Below are 22,823 nucleotides of genomic sequence, written 5' to 3'. Positions count from 1 at the left end.
TATGAACATGGAAATATCTACACCGCTATCTGTGTAAACATGCATACATCTTCACCGCTCTCTGTATAAACATGGAAATATCTACACCGCTATCTGTATGAACATGGAAATATCTACAACGCTGTCTGTTTGAACATGGAAATATCTAAACCGCATTCTGCATGAAAATGGAAATATCTTCACAGCTATCTGCATATACTGGAAATATCTAAACAGCTATCTCTTTACACATGGAAATATCTACACCGCTATCTGTATGAACATGGAAATATCTACACCGCCATCTGTATGAACATGGAAATATCTACACCACTATCTGTATGAACATGGAAATATCTACACCGCTATCTGTATGAACATGGAAATATCTACACCGCTATCTGTATGAACATGGAAATATCTTCACCGCCATCTGTATGAACATGGATATTTCTACACAGTCATATGGATGAACATGGAAATATCTACACCGCCATCTATATGAACATGGAAATATCTGCACGGCCATCTGTATGAACATATAAATATCTAAACTGCCATCTGTATTAAGATGGAGATACCTACACCGCTATCTGTATAAACATGGAAATATCTACACCGCTATCTGTATAAACATGGAAATGTCTACACCGACATCTGTATAAACTTGGAAATATCTACACCGCTACCTGTATAAACATGGAAATATCAGCACCGCTATCTGTATGAACATGGAAATATCAGCCCCTCTATCTGTATGAACATGGAAATATCTACACCACTATCTGTATGAACATGGAAGTATCTGCACCGCTATCTGTGTAAACATGCATACATCTTCACCGCTATCTGTATAAACATGGAAATATCTACACGGCTATCTGTATGAACATGGAATTATCTTCACCGCCATCTGTATGAACATGGATATGTCTACACAGCAATCTGGATGAACATGGAAATATCTACACCGCTATCTGTATGAACATGGAAATATCTACACCGCTATCTGTATGAACATGGAAATATTTACACCGCTATCTGTATGAAGATGGAAATATCTACACCGCTATCTGTATGAACATGGAAATAACTTCACCGCCATCTGTATGAACATGGATATATCCACACAGCCATCTGTATGAACATGGAGATATCTACACCGCTATCTGTATAAACATGGAAATATCTACACCGCTATCTGTATAAACATGTAAATATCTACACCGCTAACTGTATATACATGGAAATATAAGCACCGCTATCTGTATGAACATGGAAATATCTACACCGCTATCTGTGTAAACATGGAAATATCTACAACGCTGTCTGTTTGAACATGGAAATATCTAAACCGCAATCTGCATGAAAATGGAAATATCTTCACAGCTATCTGCATATACTGGAAATATCTAAACAGCTATCTCTTTACACATGGAAATATCTACACCGCTATCTGTATGAACATGGAAATATCTACACCGCCATCTGTATGAACATGGAAATATCTACACCACTATCTGTATGAACATGGAAATATCTACACCGCTATATGTATGAACATGGAAATATCTACACCGCTATCTGTATGAACATGGAAATATCTTCACCGCCATCTGTATGAACATGGATATTTCTACACAGTCATATGGATGAACATGGAAATATCTACACCGCCATCTATATGAACATGGAAATATCTGCACGGCCATCTGTATGAACATATAAATATCTAAACTGCCATCTGTATTAAGATGGAGATACCTACACCGCTATCTGTATAAACATGGAAATATCTACACCGCTATCTGTATAAACATGGAAATGTCTACACCGCCATCTGTATAAACTTGGAAATATCTACACCGCTACCTGTATAAACATGGAAATATCAGCACCGCTATCTGTATGAACATGGAAATATCAGCCCCTCTATCTGTATGAACATGGAAATATCTACACCACTATCTGTATGAACATGGAAGTATCTGCACCGCTATCTGTGTAAACATGCATACATCTTCACCGCTATCTGTATAAACATGGAAATATCTACACCGCTATCTGTATGAACATGGAAATATCTACACCGCTATCTGTTTGAACATGGAAATATCTAAACCGCAATCTGCATGAAAATGGAAATATCTTCACAGCTATCTGCATATACATGGAAATATCTACACAGATATCTCTTTACACATGGAAATAACTACACCGCTCTCTGTATGAACATGGAAATATCTACACCGCCATCTGTATGAACATGGAAATAGCTACACCGCTATCTGTATGAACATGGAAATATCTACAGCACTATCTATATGAACATGGAAATATCTACACCGCTATCTGTATGAACATGGATATATCTACACAGCCATCTGGATGAACATGGAAATATCTACACCGCTATCTGTATGAACATGGAAATATCTACACCGCTATCTGTGTAAACATGCATACATCTTCACCGCTCTCTGTATAAACATGGAAATATCTACACCGCTATCTGTATGAACATGGAAATATCTACAACGCTGTCTGTTTGAACATGGAAATATCTAAACCGCATTCTGCATGAAAATGGAAATATCTTCACAGCTATCTGCATATACTGGAAATATCTAAACAGCTATCTCTTTACACATGGAAATATCTACACCGCTATCTGTATGAACATGGAAATATCTACACCGCCATCTGTATGAACATGGAAATATCTACACCACTATCTGTATGAACATGGAAATATCTACACCGCTATCTGTATGAACATGGAAATATCTACACCGCTATCTGTATGAACATGGAAATATCTTCACCGCCATCTGTATGAACATGGATATTTCTACACAGTCATATGGATGAACATGGAAATATCTACACCGCCATCTATATGAACATGGAAATATCTGCACGGCCATCTGTATGAACATATAAATATCTAAACTGCCATCTGTATTAAGATGGAGATACCTACACCGCTATCTGTATAAACATGGAAATATCTACACCGCTATCTGTATAAACATGGAAATGTCTACACCGACATCTGTATAAACTTGGAAATATCTACACCGCTACCTGTATAAACATGGAAATATCAGCACCGCTATCTGTATGAACATGGAAATATCAGCCCCTCTATCTGTATGAACATGGAAATATCTACACCACTATCTGTATGAACATGGAAGTATCTGCACCGCTATCTGTGTAAACATGCATACATCTTCACCGCTATCTGTATAAACATGGAAATATCTACACGGCTATCTGTATGAACATGGAATTATCTTCACCGCCATCTGTATGAACATGGATATGTCTACACAGCCATCTGGATGAACATGGAAATATCTACACCGCTATCTGTATGAACATGGAAATATCTACACCGCTATCTGTATGAACATGGAAATATTTACACCGCTATCTGTATGAAGATGGAAATATCTACACCGCTATCTGTATGAACATGGAAATAACTTCACCGCCATCTGTATGAACATGGATATATCCACACAGCCATCTGTATGAACATGGAGATATCTACACCGCTATCTGTATAAACATGGAAATATCTACACCGCTATCTGTATAAACATGTAAATATCTACACCGCTAACTGTATATACATGGAAATATAAGCACCGCTATCTGTATGAACATGGAAATATCTACACCGCTATCTGTTTGAACATGGAAATATCTACACCGCTATCTGTATGAACATGGAAATAGCTACACCGCTATCTGTATGAACATGGAAATATCTACAGCACTATCTATATGAACATGGAAATATCGACACCGCTATCTGTATGAACATGGATATATCTACACAGCCATCTGGATGAACATGGAAATATCTACACCGCTATCTGTATGAACATGGAAATATCTACACCGCTATCTGTGTAAACATGCATACATCTTCACCGCTCTCTGTATAAACATGGAAATATCTACACCGCTATCTGTATGAACATGGAAATATCTACAACGCTGTCTGTTTGAACATGGAAATATCTAAACCGCAATCTGCATGAAAATGGAAATATCTTCACAGCTATCTGCATATACTGGAAATATCTAAACAGCTATCTCTTTACACATGGAAATATCTACACCGCTATCTGTATGAACATGGAAATATCTACACCGCCATCTGTATGAACATGGAAATATCTACACCACTATCTGTATGAACATGGAAATATCTACACCGCTATATGTATGAACATGGAAATATCTACACCGCTATCTGTATGAACATGGAAATATCTTCACCGCCATCTGTATGAACATGGATATTTCTACACAGTCATATGGATGAACATGGAAATATCTACACCGCCATCTATATGAACATGGAAATATCTGCACGGCCATCTGTATGAACATATAAATATCTAAACTGCCATCTGTATTAAGATGGAGATACCTACACCGCTATCTGTATAAACATGGAAATATCTACACCGCTATCTGTATAAACATGGAAATGTCTACACCGTCATCTGTATAAACTTGGAAATATCTACACCGCTACCTGTATAAACATGGAAATATCAGCACCGCTATCTGTATGAACATGGAAATATCAGCCCCTCTATCTGTATGAACATGGAAATATCTACACCACTATCTGTATGAACATGGAAGTATCTGCACCGCTATCTGTGTAAACATGCATACATCTTCACCGCTATCTGTATAAACATGGAAATATCTACACCGCTATCTGTATGAACATGGAAATATCTACACCGCTATCTGTTTGAACATGGAAATATCTAAACCGCAATCTGCATGAAAATGGAAATATCTTCACAGCTATCTGCATATACATGGAAATATCTACACAGATATCTCTTTACACATGGAAATAACTACACCGCTCTCTGTATGAACATGGAAATATCTACACCGCCATCTGTATGAACATGGAAATATCTACACCACTATCTGTATGAACATGGAAATACCTACACCGCTATCTGTATGAACATGGAAATATCTACAACGCTATCTGTATGAACATGGAAATATATTCACCGCCATCTGTATGAACATGGATATATCTACACAGCCATATGGATGAACATGGAAATATCTACACCGCTATCTGCATGAACATGGAAATAGCTACACAGCTATCTGTATGAACATGGAAATATCAGCACCGCCATTTGTATGAACATATAAATATTTACACGGCCATCCATTTTAAGATGGAGATATCTGCACCGCTATCTGTATAAACCTGGAAATATCTACACCGCTATCTGTATAAACATGGAAATATCCATACCGCTATCTGTATAAACATGGAAATATCCACACCGCTGCCTGTATAAACATGGAAATATCAGCACCGCTATCTGTATGAACATGGAAATATCTACACCGCTATCTGTACGAACATGGAAATATCTACATCGCCATCTGTATGAACATGGAAATATCTGCACGGCCATCTGTATGAACATATAAATATCTACACTGCCATCTGTATTAAGATGGAGATATCTACACCGCTATCTGTATAAACATGGAAATATCTACACCGCTATCAGTATAAACATGGAAATATCAACACCGCTACCTGTATAAACATGGAAATATCAGCACCGCTATCAGTATGAACATGGAAATATCAGCCCCTCTATCTGTATGAACATGGAAATATCTACACCACTATCTGTATGAACATGGAAATATGTACACGGCTATCTGTATGAACATGGAATTATCTTCAAAGCCATCTGTATGAACATGGATATGTATACACTGCCATCTGGATGAACATGGAAATATCTACACCGCTATCTGTATGAACATGGAAATATCAACACCGCTATCTGTATGAACATGGAAATATCTACACCACTATCTGTGTGAACATGGAAATATCTACACCGCTATCTGTATGAACATGGAAATAACTTCACCGCCATCTGTATGAACATGGATATATCTACACAGCCATCTGTATGAACATGGAAATATCTACACCGCTATCTGTATAAACATGGAAATATCAACACCGCTATCTCTATAAACATGGAAATATCTACAACGCTACCAGTATAAACATGGAAATATAAGCACCGCTATCTGTATGAACATGGAAATATCTACACCGCTATCTGTTTGAACAAGGAAATATCTACACCACTATGTGTATGAACATGGAAATATCTACACCGCTATCTGTGTAAACATGCATATATCTTCAGCGCTCTCTGTATAAACATGGAAATATCTACACCGCTATCTGTATGAACATGGAAATATCTACACCGCTATCTGTTTGAACATGGAAATATCTAAACCGCAATCTGCATGAAAATGGAAATATCTTCACAGCTATCTGCATATACTGGAAATATCTACACAGCTATCTCTTTACACATGGAAATATCTACACCGCTATCTGTATGAACATGGAAATATCTACACCGGCATCTGTATGAACATGGAAATATCTACACCACTATCTGTATGAACATGGAAATATCTACACCGCTATCTGTATGAACATGGAAATATCTACACCGCTATCTGTATGAACATGGAAATATCTTCACCGCCATCTGTATGAACATGGATATTTCTACACAGACATATGGATGAACATGGAAATATCTACACCGCCATCTATATGAACATGGAAATATCTGCACGGCCATCTGTATGAACATATAAATATCTAAACAGCCATCTGTATTAAGATGGAGATATCTACACCGCTATCTTTATTAACATGGAAATATCTACACCGCTATCTTCTGTATAAACATGGAAATATCTACACCGCTATCTGTATAAACTTGGAAATATCTACACCGCTACCTGTATAAACATGGAAATATCAGTACCGCTATCTGTATGAACATGGAAATATCAGCCCCTCTATCTGTATGAACATGGAAATATCTACACCACTATCTGTATGAACATGGAAATATCTACACCGCTATCTGTATGAACATGGAAATATCTTCACCGCCATCTGTATGAACATGGAATTAGCTACACTGCTATCTGTAGGAACATGGAAATATCTACACCACTATCTGTATGAACATGGAAATTTCTACACCGCTGTCTGTTTCAACATGGAAATATCTACACCGCTATATGCATGAAAATGGAAATATCTACACAGCTGTCTGCATATACTTGGAAATATCGACAAAGCTATCTCTTTACACATGGAAATAACTACACCACTATCTCTATAAACATGGAAATATCTACACCGCCATCTGTATGAACATGGAAATATCTACACTGCTATCTGTATAAACATGGAATTATCTACACCGCTATCTGTATAAACATGGAAATATCAGCACCGCTATCTGTATGAACATGGAAATATCTACACCGCTATCTGTATGAACATGGAAATATCTACACCGCTATCTGTATGAACATGGAAATAGCTGCACCGCTATCTGTATGAACATGGAAATATCTACAGCACTATCTGTATGAACATGGAAATATCTACACCGCTATCTGTATGAACATGGATATATCTACACAGCCATCTGGATGAACATGGAAATATCTACACCGCTATCTGTATAAACATGGAAATATCCACACCGCTATCAGTGTAAGCATGCATACATCTTCGCCACTATCTGTATAAACATGAATATATCTACAAAGCTATCTGTATGAACATGGAAATATCTACACCGCTATCTGTTTGAACATGGAAATATCTAATCCGCCATCTGCATGAAAATGGAAATATCTACACAGCTATCTGCATATACATGGAAATATCTACACAGCTATCTCTTTACACATGGAAATAACTACACCGCTATCTGTGTAAACATGGATATATCTACACTGCCATCTGTATGAACATGGAAATATCTGCATGGCCATCTGTATGAACATATAAATATCTACACCGCCATCTGTATTAAGATAGAGATATCTACACCGCTATCTGTATAAACATGGAAATATCTACACCGCTATCTGTATAAACATGGAAATGTCTACACCGCTATCTGTATAAACCTGGAAATATCTACACCGCTACCTGTATAAACATGGAAATATCAGCACCGCTATCTGTATGAACATGGAAATATCACCCCCCTATCTGTATGAACATGGAAATATCTACACCACTATCTGTATGAACATGGAAATATCTACACCGCTATCTGTATGAACATGGAAATATCTTCACCACCATTTGTATGAACACGGATATCTCTACACAGCCATCTGGATTAACATGGAAATATCTACACCGCTATCTCCATGAACATGGAAATAGCTATACCGCCATCAGTATGAACATGCAAATATCTACACCGCCATCTGTATGAACATGGAAATATCCGCACCGCAATGTGTATGAACATATAAATAACTACACGGCCATCTGTATTAAGATGGAGATATCTACACCGCTCTCTGTATAAACCTGGAAATATCTACACCGCTATCTGTATAAACATGGAAATATCTACACCGCTATCTGTATAAACATGGAAATATCTGCACCGCTGCCTTTATAAACATGGAAATATCAGCACCGCTATCTGTATGAACGTGGAAATATCTACACCGCTATCTGTTTGAATATGGAAATATCTTAACTGCAATCTGCACGAAAATGGAAATATCTTCACAGGTATCTGCATATACATGGAAATATCTACACAGCTATCTCTTTACACATGGAAATAACTACACCGCTATCTGTATGAACATGGAAATATCTACACCGCCATCTGTATGAACATGGAAATATCTACACCACCATCTGTATGAACATGGAAATATCTACACCGCTATCTGTGTAAACATGCATACATCTTCACCGCTATCTGTATAAAGATGGAAATATCTACACCGCTATCTGTATAAACATGGAAATATCTACACCGCTATCAGTGTAAACATGCATACATCTTCGCCGCTATCTGTATAAACATGGATATATCTACAAAGCTATCTGTATGAACATGGAAATATCTACACCGCTATCTGTTTGAACATGGAAATATCTAAACCGCTATCTGCATGAAAATGGAAATATCTACACAGCTATCTGCGTATACATGGAAATATCTACACAGCTATCTCTTTACACATGGAAATAACTACACCGCTATCTGTATGAACATGCATATATCTACACCGCCATCTGTATGAACATGGAAATATCTGCATGGCCATCTGTATGAACATATAAATATCTACACCGCCATCTGTATTAAGATAGAGATATCTACACCGCTATCTGTATAAACATGGAAATATCTACACCGCTATCTGTATAAACCTAGAAATATCTACACCGCTACCTGTATAAACATGGAAATATCAGCACCGCTATCTGTATGAACATGGAAATATCTACAACGCCATCTGTATGACCATGGAAATATCTACACCACTATCTGTATGAACATGGAAATATCTACACCGCTATCTGTATGAACATGGAAATATCTACACCGCTATCTGTATGAACATGGAAATATCTTCACCGCCATCAGTATGAACATGGATATATCTACACAGCCATATGGATGAACATGGAAATATCTACACCGCTATCTGCATGAACATGGAAATAGCTACACCGCTATCTGTATGAACATGGAAATATCTACACCACTATCTGTATGAACATGGAAATATCTACACCGCTATCTGTATGAACATGGAAATATCTTCACCGCCATCTGTATGAACATGGATATATCTACACAGCCATATGGATGAACATGGAAATATATACACCGCTATCTGCATGAACATGGAGATAGCTACACCGCTATCTGTATGAACATGGAAATAGCTACTCCGCCATCTGTATGAACATGGAAATATCTGCACCGCCATCTGTATGAACATATAAATATCTACACCGCCATCGGTATTAAGATGGAGATATCTACACCGCTATCTGCATAAACCTGGAAATATCTACACCGCTATCTGTATAAACATGGAAATATCCACACTGCTATCTGTATAAACATGGAAATATCCACACCGCTGCCTGTATAAACATGGAAATATCAGCACCGCTATCTGTATGAACATGGAAATATCTACACCGCTATCTGTACGAACATGGAAATATCTACACAGCTATCTGTATGAACATGGAAATAGATACACCGCTATCTGTATGAACATGGAAATATCTATACCACTATCTGTATGAACATGGAAATATCAACACCGCTATCTGTATGAACATGGATATATCTACACAGCCATCTGGATGAACATGGAAATATCTACACCGCTATCTGTATGAACATGGAAATATCTACACCGCTATCTGTGTAAACATGCATACATCTTCACCGCTATCTGTATAAAGATGGAAATATCTACACCACTATCTGTATGAACATGGAAATATCTACACCGCTAAATGTTTGAACATGGAAATATCTATACCGCTATCAGCATGAAAATGGAAATATCTACACAGCTATCTGCATATACTTGGAAATATCTACACAGCTATCTATTTGCACATGGAAATAACTACACCGCTATCTGTATGAACATGGAAATATCTACACCGCTATCTCTATGAACATGGAAATATCTGCCCGGCCCTCTGTATGAACATATAAATATCTACACCGCCATCTGTATTAAGATGGAGATATCTACACCGCTATCTGTATAAACCTGGAAATATCTACACCGCTATCTGTATAAACATTTAAATATCCACACCGCTATCTGTATAAACATAGAAATATCCACACCGCTGCCTGTATAAACATGGAAATATCAGCACCGCTATCTGTATGAACATGGAAATATCTACACCGCTATCTGTATGAACATGGAAATATCTACACCGCTATCTGTATGAACATGGAAATATCTTCACCACTATCTGTATGAACATGGAAATATCTACACCGCCATCTGTATGAACATGGAAATAACTTCACCGCCATCTGTATGAACATGGATATATCTAAACAGCCATCTGTATGAACATGGAAATATGTACACGGCTATCTGTATGAACATGGAATTATCTTCAAAGCCATCTGTATGAACATGGATATGTCTACACTGCCATCTGGATGAACATGGAAATATCTACACCGCTATCTGTATGAACATGGAAATATCAACACCGCTATCTGTATGAACATGGAAATATCTACACCACTATCTGTGTGAACATGGAAATATCTACACCGCTATCTGTATGAACATGGAAATAACTTCACCGCCATCTGTATGAACATGGATATATCTACACAGCCATCTGTATGAACATGGAAATATCTACACCGCTATCTGTATAAACATGGAAATATCAACACCGCTATCTCTATAAACATGGAAATATCTACAACGCTACCAGTATAAACATGGAAATATAAGCACCGCTATCTGTATGAACATGGAAATATCTACACCGCTATCTGTTTGAACAAGGAAATATGTACACCACTATGTGTATGAACATGGAAATATCTACACCGCTATCTGTGTAAACATGCATATATCTTCAGCGCTCTCTGTATAAACATGGAAATATCTACACCGCTATCTGTATGAACATGGAAATATCTACACCGCTATCTGTTTGAACATGGAAATATCTAAACCGCAATCTGCATGAAAATGGAAATATCTTCACAGCTATCTGCATATACTGGAAATATCTACACAGCTATCTCTTTACACATGGAAATATCTACACCGCTATCTGTATGAACATGGAAATATCTACACCGGCATCTGTATGAACATGGAAATATCTACACCACTATCTGTATGAACATGGAAATATCTACACCGCTATCTGTATGAACATGGAAATATCTACACCGCTATCTGTATGAACATGGAAATATCTTCACCGCCATCTGTATGAACATGGATATTTCTACACAGACATATGGATGAACATGGAAATATCTACACCGCCATCTATATGAACATGGAAATATCTGCACGGCCATCTGTATGAACATATAAATATCTAAACAGCCATCTGTATTAAGATGGAGATATCTACACCGCAATCTTTATTAACATGGAAATATCTACACCGCTATCATCTGTATAAACATGGAAATATCTACACCGCTATCTGTATAAACTTGGAAATATCTACACCGCTACCTGTATAAACATGGAAATATCAGTACCGCTATCTGTATGAACATGGAAATATCAGCCCCTCTATCTGTATGAACATGGAAATATCTACACCACTATCTGTATGAACATGGAAATATCTACACCGCTATCTGTATGAACATGGAAATATCTTCACCGCCATCTGTATGAACATGGAATTAGCTACACTGCTATCTGTAGGAACATGGAAATATCTACACCACTATCTGTATGAACATGGAAATTTCTACACCGCTGTCTGTTTCAACATGGAAATATCTACACCGCTATATGCATGAAAATGGAAATATCTACACAGCTGTCTGCATATACTTGGAAATATCGACAAAGCTATCTCTTTACACATGGAAATAACTACACCACTATCTCTATAAACATGGAAATATCTACACCGCCATCTGTATGAACATGGAAATATCTACACTGCTATCTGTATTAAGATGGAGATATCTACACCGCTATCTGTATAAACTTGGAAATATCTACACCGCTATCTGTATAAACATGGAAATATCTACACCGCTATCTGTATAAACATGGAATTATCTACACCGCTATCTGTATAAACATGGAAATATCAGCACCGCTATCTGTATGAACATGGAAATATCTACACCGCTATCTGTATGAACATGGAAATATCTACACCGCTATCTGTATGAACATGGAAATAGCTGCACCGCTATCTGTATGAACATGGAAATATCTACAGCACTATCTGTATGAACATGGAAATATCTACACCGCTATCTGTATGAACATGGATATATCTACACAGCCATCTGGATGAACATGGAAATATCTACACCGCTATCTGTATAAACATGGAAATATCCACACCGCTATCAGTGTAAGCATGCATACATCTTCGCCACTATCTGTATAAACATGAATATATCTACAAAGCTATCTGTATGAACATGGAAATATCTACACCGCTATCTGTTTGAACATGGAAATATCTAATCCGCCATCTGCATGAAAATGGAAATATCTACACAGCTATCTGCATATACATGGAAATATCTACACAGCTATCTCTTTACACATGGAAATAACTACACCGCTATCTGTGTAAACATGGATATATCTACACTGCCATCTGTATGAACATGGAAATATCTGCATGGCCATCTGTATGAACATATAAATATCTACACCGCCATCTGTATTAAGATAGAGATATCTACACCGCTATCTGTATAAACATGGAAATATCTACACCGCTATCTGTATAAACATGGAAATGTCTACACCGCTATCTGTATAAACCTGGAAATATCTACACCGCTACCTGTATAAACATGGAAATATCAGCACCGCTATCTGTATGAACATGGAAATATCACCCCCCTATCTGTATGAACATGGAAATATCTACACCACTATCTGTATGAACATGGAAATATCTACACCGCTATCTGTATGAACATGGAAATATCTTCACCGCCATTTGTATGAACACGGATATCTCTACACAGCCATCTGGATTAACATGGAAATATCTACACCGCTATCTCCATGAACATGGAAATAGCTATACCTCCATCAGTATGAACATGCAAATATCTACACCGCCATCTGTATGAACATGGAAATATCCGCACCGCAATGTGTATGAACATATAAATAACTACACCGCCATCTGTATTAAGATGGAGATATCTACACCGCTCTCTGTATAAACCTGGAAATATCTACACCGCTATCTGTATAAACATGGAAATATCTACACCGCTATCTGTATAAACATGGAAATATCTGCACCGCTGCCTTTATAAACATGGAAATATCAGCACCGCTATCTGTATGAACGTGGAAATATCTACACCGCTATCTGTTTGAATATGGAAATATCTTAACTGCAATCTGCACGAAAATGGAAATATCTTCACAGGTATCTGCATATACATGGAAATATCTACACAGCTATCTCTTTACACATGGAAATAACTACACCGCTATCTGTATGAACATGGAAATATCTACACCGCCATCTGTATTAACATGGAAATATCTACACCACTATCTGTATGAACATGGAAATATCTACACCGCTATCTGTATGAACATGGAAATATCTGCACCGCTATCTGTATGAACATGGAAATATCTTCACCGCCATCTGTATGAACATGGATATATCTACACAGCCATATGGATGAACATGGAAATATCTACACCGCCATCTGTATGAACATGGAAATATCTGCACGGCCATCTGTATGAACATATAAATATCTAAACTGCCATCTGTATTAAGATGGAGATATCTACACCGCTATCTGCATAAACATGGAAATATCTACACCGCTATCTGTATAAACATGGAAATGTCTACACCGCTATCTGTATAAACTTGGAAATATCTACACCGCTACCTGTATAAACATGGAAATATCAGCACCGCTATCTGTATGAACATGGAAATATCAGCCCATCTATCTGTATGAACATGGAAATATCTACACCACTATCAGTATGAAGATGGAAATATCTACACCGCTATCTGTAAGAACATGGAAATATCTTCACCGCCATCTCTATGAACATGGATATATCTACACAGCTTCTGGATGAACATGGAAATATCTACACCGCTATATGTATGAACATGGAAATAGCTACACCGCTATCTGTATGAACATGGAAATATCTACACCACTATCTGTATGAACATGGAAATATCTACACCGCTATCTGTTTGAACATGGAAATATCTACACCTCTATCTGCATGAAAATGGAAATATCTAGACAGCTATCTGCATATACATGGAAATATCTACAAAGCTATCTCTTTACACATGGAAATAACTACACCACTATCTCTATAAACATGGAAATATCTACACCGCCATCTGTATGAACATATAAATATCTACACTGCCATCTGTATTAAGATGGAGATATCTTCACCGCTATCTGTATAAACTTGGAAATATCTACACCGCTATCTGTATAAACATGGAAATATCTACACCACTATCTGTATAAACATGGAAATATCTACAGCGCTATCTGTATAAACATGAAAATATAAGCACCGCTATCTGTATGAACATGGAAATATCTACACCGCTATCTGTACGAACATGGAAATATCTACACCGCTATCTGTATGAACATGGAAATAGATGCACCGCTATCTGTATGAACATGGAAATATCTACAGCACTATCTGTATGAACATGGAAATATCTACACCGCTGACTGTATGAACATGGATATATCTACACAGCCATCTGGATGAACATGGAAATATCTACACTGCTATCTGTATAAACATGGAAATATCTACACCGCTATCAGTGTAAACATGCATACATCTTCGCCGCTATCTGTATAAACATGGATATATCTACAAAGCTATCTGTATGAACATGGAAATATCTACACCGCTATCTGTTTGAACATGGAAATATCTAAACCACTATCTGCATGAAAATGGAAATATCTACACAGCTATCTGCGTATACATGGAAATATCTACACAGCTATCTCTTTACACATGGAAATAACTACACCGCTATCTGTATGAACATGCATATATCTACACCGCCATCTGTATGAACATGGAAATATCTGCATGGCCATCTGTATGAACATATAAATATCTACACCGCCATCTGTATTAAGATAGAGATATCTACACCGCTATCTGTATAAACATGGAAATATCTACACCGCTATCTGTATAAACCTAGAAATATCTACACCGCTACCTGTATAAACATGGAAATATCAGCACCGCTATCTGTATGAACATGGAAATATCTACAACGCCATCTGTATGACCATGGAAATATCTACACCACTATCTGTATGAACATGGAAATATCTACACCGCTATCTGTATGAACATGGAAATATCTACACCGCTATCTGTATGAACATGGAAATATCTTCACCGCCATCAGTATGAACATGGATATATCTACACAGCCATATGGATGAACATGGAAATATCTACACCGCTATCTGCATGAACATGGAAATAGCTACACTGCTATCTGTATGAACATGGAAATATCTACACCACTATCTGTATGAACATGGAAATATCTACACCGCTATCTGTATGAACATGGAAATATCTTCACCGCCATCTGTATGAACATGGATATATCTACACAGCCATATGGATGAACATGGAAATATATACACCGCTATCTGCATGAACATGGAGATAGCTACACCGCTATCTGTATGAACATGGAAATAGCTACTCCGCCATCTGTATGAACATGGAAATATCTGCACCGCCATCTGTATGAACATATAAATATCTACACCGACATCGGTATTAAGATGGAGATATCTACACAGCTATCTGCATAAACCTGGAAATATCTACACCGCTATCTGTATAAACATGGAAATATCCACACTGCTATCTGTATAAACATGGAAATATCCACACCGCTGCCTGTATAAACATGGAAATATCAGCACCGCTATCTGTATGAACATGGAAATATCTACACCGCTATCTGTACGAACATGGAAATATCTACACAGCTATCTGTATGAACATGGAAATAGATACACAGCTATCTGTATGAACATGGAAATATCTATACCACTATCTGTATGAACATGGAAATATCAACACCGCTATCTGTATGAACATGGATATATCTACACAGCCATCTGGATGAACATGGAAATATCTACACCGCTATCTGTATGAACATGGAAATATCTACACCGCTATCTGTGTAAACATGCATACATCTTCACCGCTATCTGTATAAAGATGGAAATATCTACACCACTATCTGTATGAACATGGAAATATCTACACCGCTAAATGTTTGAACATGGAAATATCTATACCGCTATCAGCATGAAAATGGAAATATCTACACAGCTATCTGCATATACTTGGAAATATCTACACAGCTATCTATTTGCACATGGAAATAACTACACCGCTATCTGTATGAACATGGAAATATCTACACCGCTATCTCTATGAACATGGAAATATCTGCCCGGCCCTCTGTATGAACATATAAATATCTACACCGCCATCTGTATTAAGATGGAGATATCTACACCGCTATCTGTATAAACCTGGAAATATCTACACCGCTATCTGTATAAACATTTAAATATCCACACCGCTATCTGTATAAACATAGAAATATCCACACCGCTGCCTGTATAAACATGGAAATATCAGCACCGCTATCTGTATGAACATGGAAATATCTACACCACTATCTGTATGAACATGGAAATATCTACACCGCTATCTGTATGAACATGGAAATATCTACACCACTATCTGTATGAACATGGAAATATCTACACCGCCATCTGTATGAACATGGAAATAACTTCACCGCCATCTGTATGAACATGGATATATCTAAACAGCCATCTGTATGAACATGGAAATATCTACACCGCTATCTGTACGAACATGGAAATATCTACATCGCCATCTGTATGAACATGGAAATATCTGCACGGCCATCTGTATGAACATATAAATATCTACACTGCCATCTGTATTAAGATGGAGATATCTACACCGCTATCTGTATAAACATGGAAATATCTACACCGCTATCTGTATAAACATGGAAATATCTACACCGCTACCTGTATAAAGATGGAAATATCAGCACCGCTATCTGTATGAACATGGAAATATCAGCCCCTCTATCTGTATGAAGATGGAAATATCTACACCACTATCTGTATGAACTTGGAAATATCTACACCGCTATCTGTATGAACATGGAAATATCTACACCACTATCTGTATGAACATGGAAATATCTACACCGCTATCTGTATGAACATGGAAATAACTTCACCGCCGTCTGTATGAACATGGATATATCTACACTGCCATCTGTATGAACATGGAAATATCTACACCGCTATCTCTATAAACATGGAAATATCTACACCGCTATCTATATAATCATGGAAATATCTACACCGCTACCTGTATAAACACGGAAATATAAGCACCGCTATCTGTATGAACATGGAAATATCTACAACGCTATCTGTTTGAACATGGAAATATCTACACTGCTATCTGTGTGAACATGGAAATAGCTTCACCGCTATCTGTATGAACATGGAAATATCAACACCGCTATCTGTATGAACATGGAAATATCTACACCGCTATCTGTATGAACATGGATATATCTACACAGCCATCTGGATGAACATGGAAATATCTACACCGCTATCTGTATGAACATGGAAATATCTACACCGCTATCTGTGTAAACATGCATACATCTTCACCGCTCTCTGTATAAACATGGAAATATCTACACCGCTATCTGTATGAACATGGAAATATCTACACCGCTATCTGTTTGTACATGGAAATATCTAAACCACAATCTGCATGAAAAAGGAAATACCTTCACAGCTATCTGCATATACTCGAAATATCTACACAGCTATCTCTTTACACCTGGAAATAACTACACCGCTATCTGTATGAACATGGAAATATCTACACCGCCATCTGTATGAACATGGAAATATCTACACCACTATCTCTATGAACATGGAAATATCTACACCGCTATCTGTATGAACATGGAAATATCTACATCGCTATCTGTATGAACATGGAAATATCTACACCGCTATCTGTGTAAACATGCATACATCTTCACCGCTATCTGTATAAACATGGAAATATCTACACCGCTATCTGTATGAACATGGAAATAGCTACACCGCTATCTGTATGAACAAGGAAATATCAACACCGCTATCTGTATGAACATGGATATATCTACACAGCCATCTGGATGAACATGGAAATATCAACACCGCTATCTGTGTAAACATGCATACATCTTCACCGCTATCTGTATAAACATGGAAATATTTACACCGCTATCTGTATGAACATGGAAATATCTACACGGCTATCTGTATGAACATGGAAATATCTACACCGCTATCAGTTTGAACATGGAAATATCTACACCGCAATCTGCATGAAAATGGAAATATCTACACTGCTATCTGCATATACATGGAAATATCTACACAGCTATCTCTTTACACATGGAAATAACAACACCGCTATCTGTATGAACATGGAAATATCTACACCGCCATCTCTATTAACATGGAAATATCTGCACCGCCATCTGTAGGAACATATAAATATCTACGCCGCCATCTGTATTAAGATGGAGATATCTACACCGCTATCTGTATGAACATGGAAATATCTACACCGCTATCTGTATGAACATGGAAATATCTACACCGCTACGTGTATAAACATGGAAATGTCTACACCACTACCTGTAAAAACATGGAAATATCAGCACCGCTATCTGTATGAACATGGAAATATCAGCCCCTCAATCTGTATGAGCATGGAAATATCTACACTGCTATCTGTATGAACATGGAAATATCTACACTGCTATACATATGAACATGGAAATATCTTCACCGCCATCTGTATGAACATGGATATATCTACACAGCCATCTGGATGAACATGGAAATATCTACACCGCTATCTGTATGAACATGGAAATATCTACAGCACTATCTGTATGAACATGGAAATATCTACACTGCTATCTGTATGAACATGGATATATCTACACAGCCATCTGGATGAACATGGAAATATCTACACCGCTATCTGTATGAACATGGAAATATCTACACCGCTATCTGTGTAAACATGCATACATTTTCACCGCTCTCTGTATAAACTTGGAAATATCTACACCGCTATCTGTATGAACATGGAAATATCTACACCGCTATCTGTTTGTACATGGAAATATCTAAACCACAATCTGCATGAAAAAGGAAATATCTTCACAGCTATCTGCATATACTGGAAATATCTACACAGCTATCTCTTTACACATGGAAATAACTACACCGCTATCTGTATGAACATGGAAATATCTACACCGCCATCTGTATGAACATGGAAATATCTACACCACTATCTGTATGAACATGGAAATATCTACACCGCTATCTGTATGAACATGGAAATATCTACATCGCTATCTGTATGAACATGGAAATATCTACACCGCTATCTGTGTAATCATGCATACATTTTCACCGCTATCTGTATAAACATGGAAATACCTACACCACTATCTGTATGAACATGGAAATAGCTTCACCGCTATCTGTATGAACATGGAAATATCAACACCGCTATCTGTATGAACATGGATATATCTACACAGCCATCTGGATGAACATGGAAATATCAACACCGCTATCTGTGTAAACATGCATACATCTTCACCGCTATCTGTATAAACATGGAAATATTTACACCGCTATCTGTATGAAGATGGAAATATCTACACGGATATCTGTATGAACATGGAAATATCTACACCGCTATCTGTTTGTACATGGAAATATCTACACCGCTATCTGCATGAAAATGGAAATATCTACACTGCTATCTGCATATACATGGAAATATCTACACAGCTATCTCTTTACACATGGAAATAACAACACCGCTATCTGTATGAACATGGAAATATCTACACCGCCATCTCTATTAACATGGAAATATCTGCACCGCCATCCGTAGGAACATATAAATATCTACGCCGCCATCTGTATTAAGATGGAGATATCTACACCGCTATCTGTATGAACATGGAAATATCTACACCGCTATCTGTTTGTACATGGAAATATCTAAACCACAATCTGCATGAAAAAGGAAATACCTTCACAGCTATCTGCATATACTCGAAATATCTACACAGCTATCTCTTTACACATGGAAATAACTACACCGCTATCTGTATGAACATGGAAATATCTACACCGCCATCTGTATGAACATGGAAATATCTACACCGCTACGTGTATAAACATGGAAATGTCTACACCACTACCTGTAAAAACATGGAAATATCAGCACCGCTATCTGTATGAACATGGAAATATCAGCCCCTCAATCTGTATGAGCATGGAAATATCTACACTGCTATCTGTATGAACATGGAAATATCTACACTGCTATACATATGAACATGGAAATATCTTCACCGCCATCTGTATGAACATGGATATATCTACACAGCCATCTGGATGAACATGGAAATATCTACACCGCTATCTGTATGAACATGGAAATATCTACAGCACTATCTGTATAAACATGGAAATATCTACACCGCTATCAGTGTAAACATGCATACATCTTCGCCGCTATCTGTATAAACATGGATATATCTACAAAGCTATCTGTATGAACATGGAAATATCTACACCGCTATGTGTTTGAACATGGAAATATCTAAACCGCTATCTGCATGAAAATGGAAATATCTACACAGCTATCTGCGTATACATGGAAATATCTACACAGCTATCTCTTTACACATGGAAATAACTACACCGCTATCTGTATGAACATGCATATATCTACACCGCCATCTGTATGAACATGGAAATATCTGCATGGCCATCTGTATGAACATATAAATATCTACACCGCCATCTGTATTAAGATAGAGATATCTACACCGCTATCTGTATAAACATGGAAATATCTACACCGCTATCTGTATAAACCTAGAAATATCTACACCGCTACCTGTATAAACATGGAAATATCAGCACCGCTATCTGTATGAACATGGAAATATCTACAACGCCATCTGTATGACCATGGAAATATCTACACCACTATCTGTATGAACATGGAAATATCTACACCGCTATCTGTATGAACATGGAAATATCTACACCGCTATCTGTATGAACATGGAAATATCTTCACCGCCATCAGTATGAACATGGATATATCTACACAGCCATATGGATGAACATGGAAATATCTACACCGCTATCTGCATGAACATGGAAATAGCTACACTGCTATCTGTATGAACATGGAAATATCTACACCACTATCTGTATGAACATGGAAATATCTACACCGCTATCTGTATGAACATGGAAATATCTTCACCGCCATCTGTATGAACATGGATATATCTACACAGCCATATGGATGAACATGGAAATATATACACCGCTATCTGCATGAACATGGAGATAGCTACACCGCTATCTGTATGAACATGGAAATAGCTACTCCGCCATCTGTATGAACATGGAAATATCTGCACCGCCATCTGTATGAACATATAAATATCTACACCGCCATCGGTATTAAGATGGAGATATCTACACAGCTATCTGCATAAACCTGGAAATATCTACACCGCTATCTGTATAAACATGGAAATATCCACACTGCTATCTGTATAAACATGGAAATATCCACACCGCTGCCTGTATAAACATGGAAATATCAGCACCGCTATCTGTATGAACATGGAAATATCTACACCGCTATCTGTACGAACATGGAAATATCTACACAGCTATCTGTATGAACATGGAAATAGATACACCGCTATCTGTATGAACATGGAAATATCTATACCACTATCTGTATGAACATGGAAATATCAACACCGCTATCTGTATGAACATGGATATATCTACACAGCCATCTGGATGAACATGGAAATATCTACACCGCTATCTGTATGAACATGGAAATATCTACACCGCTATCTGTGTAAACATGCATACATCTTCACCGCTATCTGTATAAAGATGGAA

Source organism: Gorilla gorilla, chromosome 18, assembly GCF_029281585.2.
Source record: "Gorilla gorilla gorilla isolate KB3781 chromosome 18, NHGRI_mGorGor1-v2.1_pri, whole genome shotgun sequence".
Lineage (NCBI taxonomy): Eukaryota > Metazoa > Chordata > Mammalia > Primates > Hominidae > Gorilla > Gorilla gorilla.
This window is presented reverse-complemented; position numbering follows the sequence as displayed.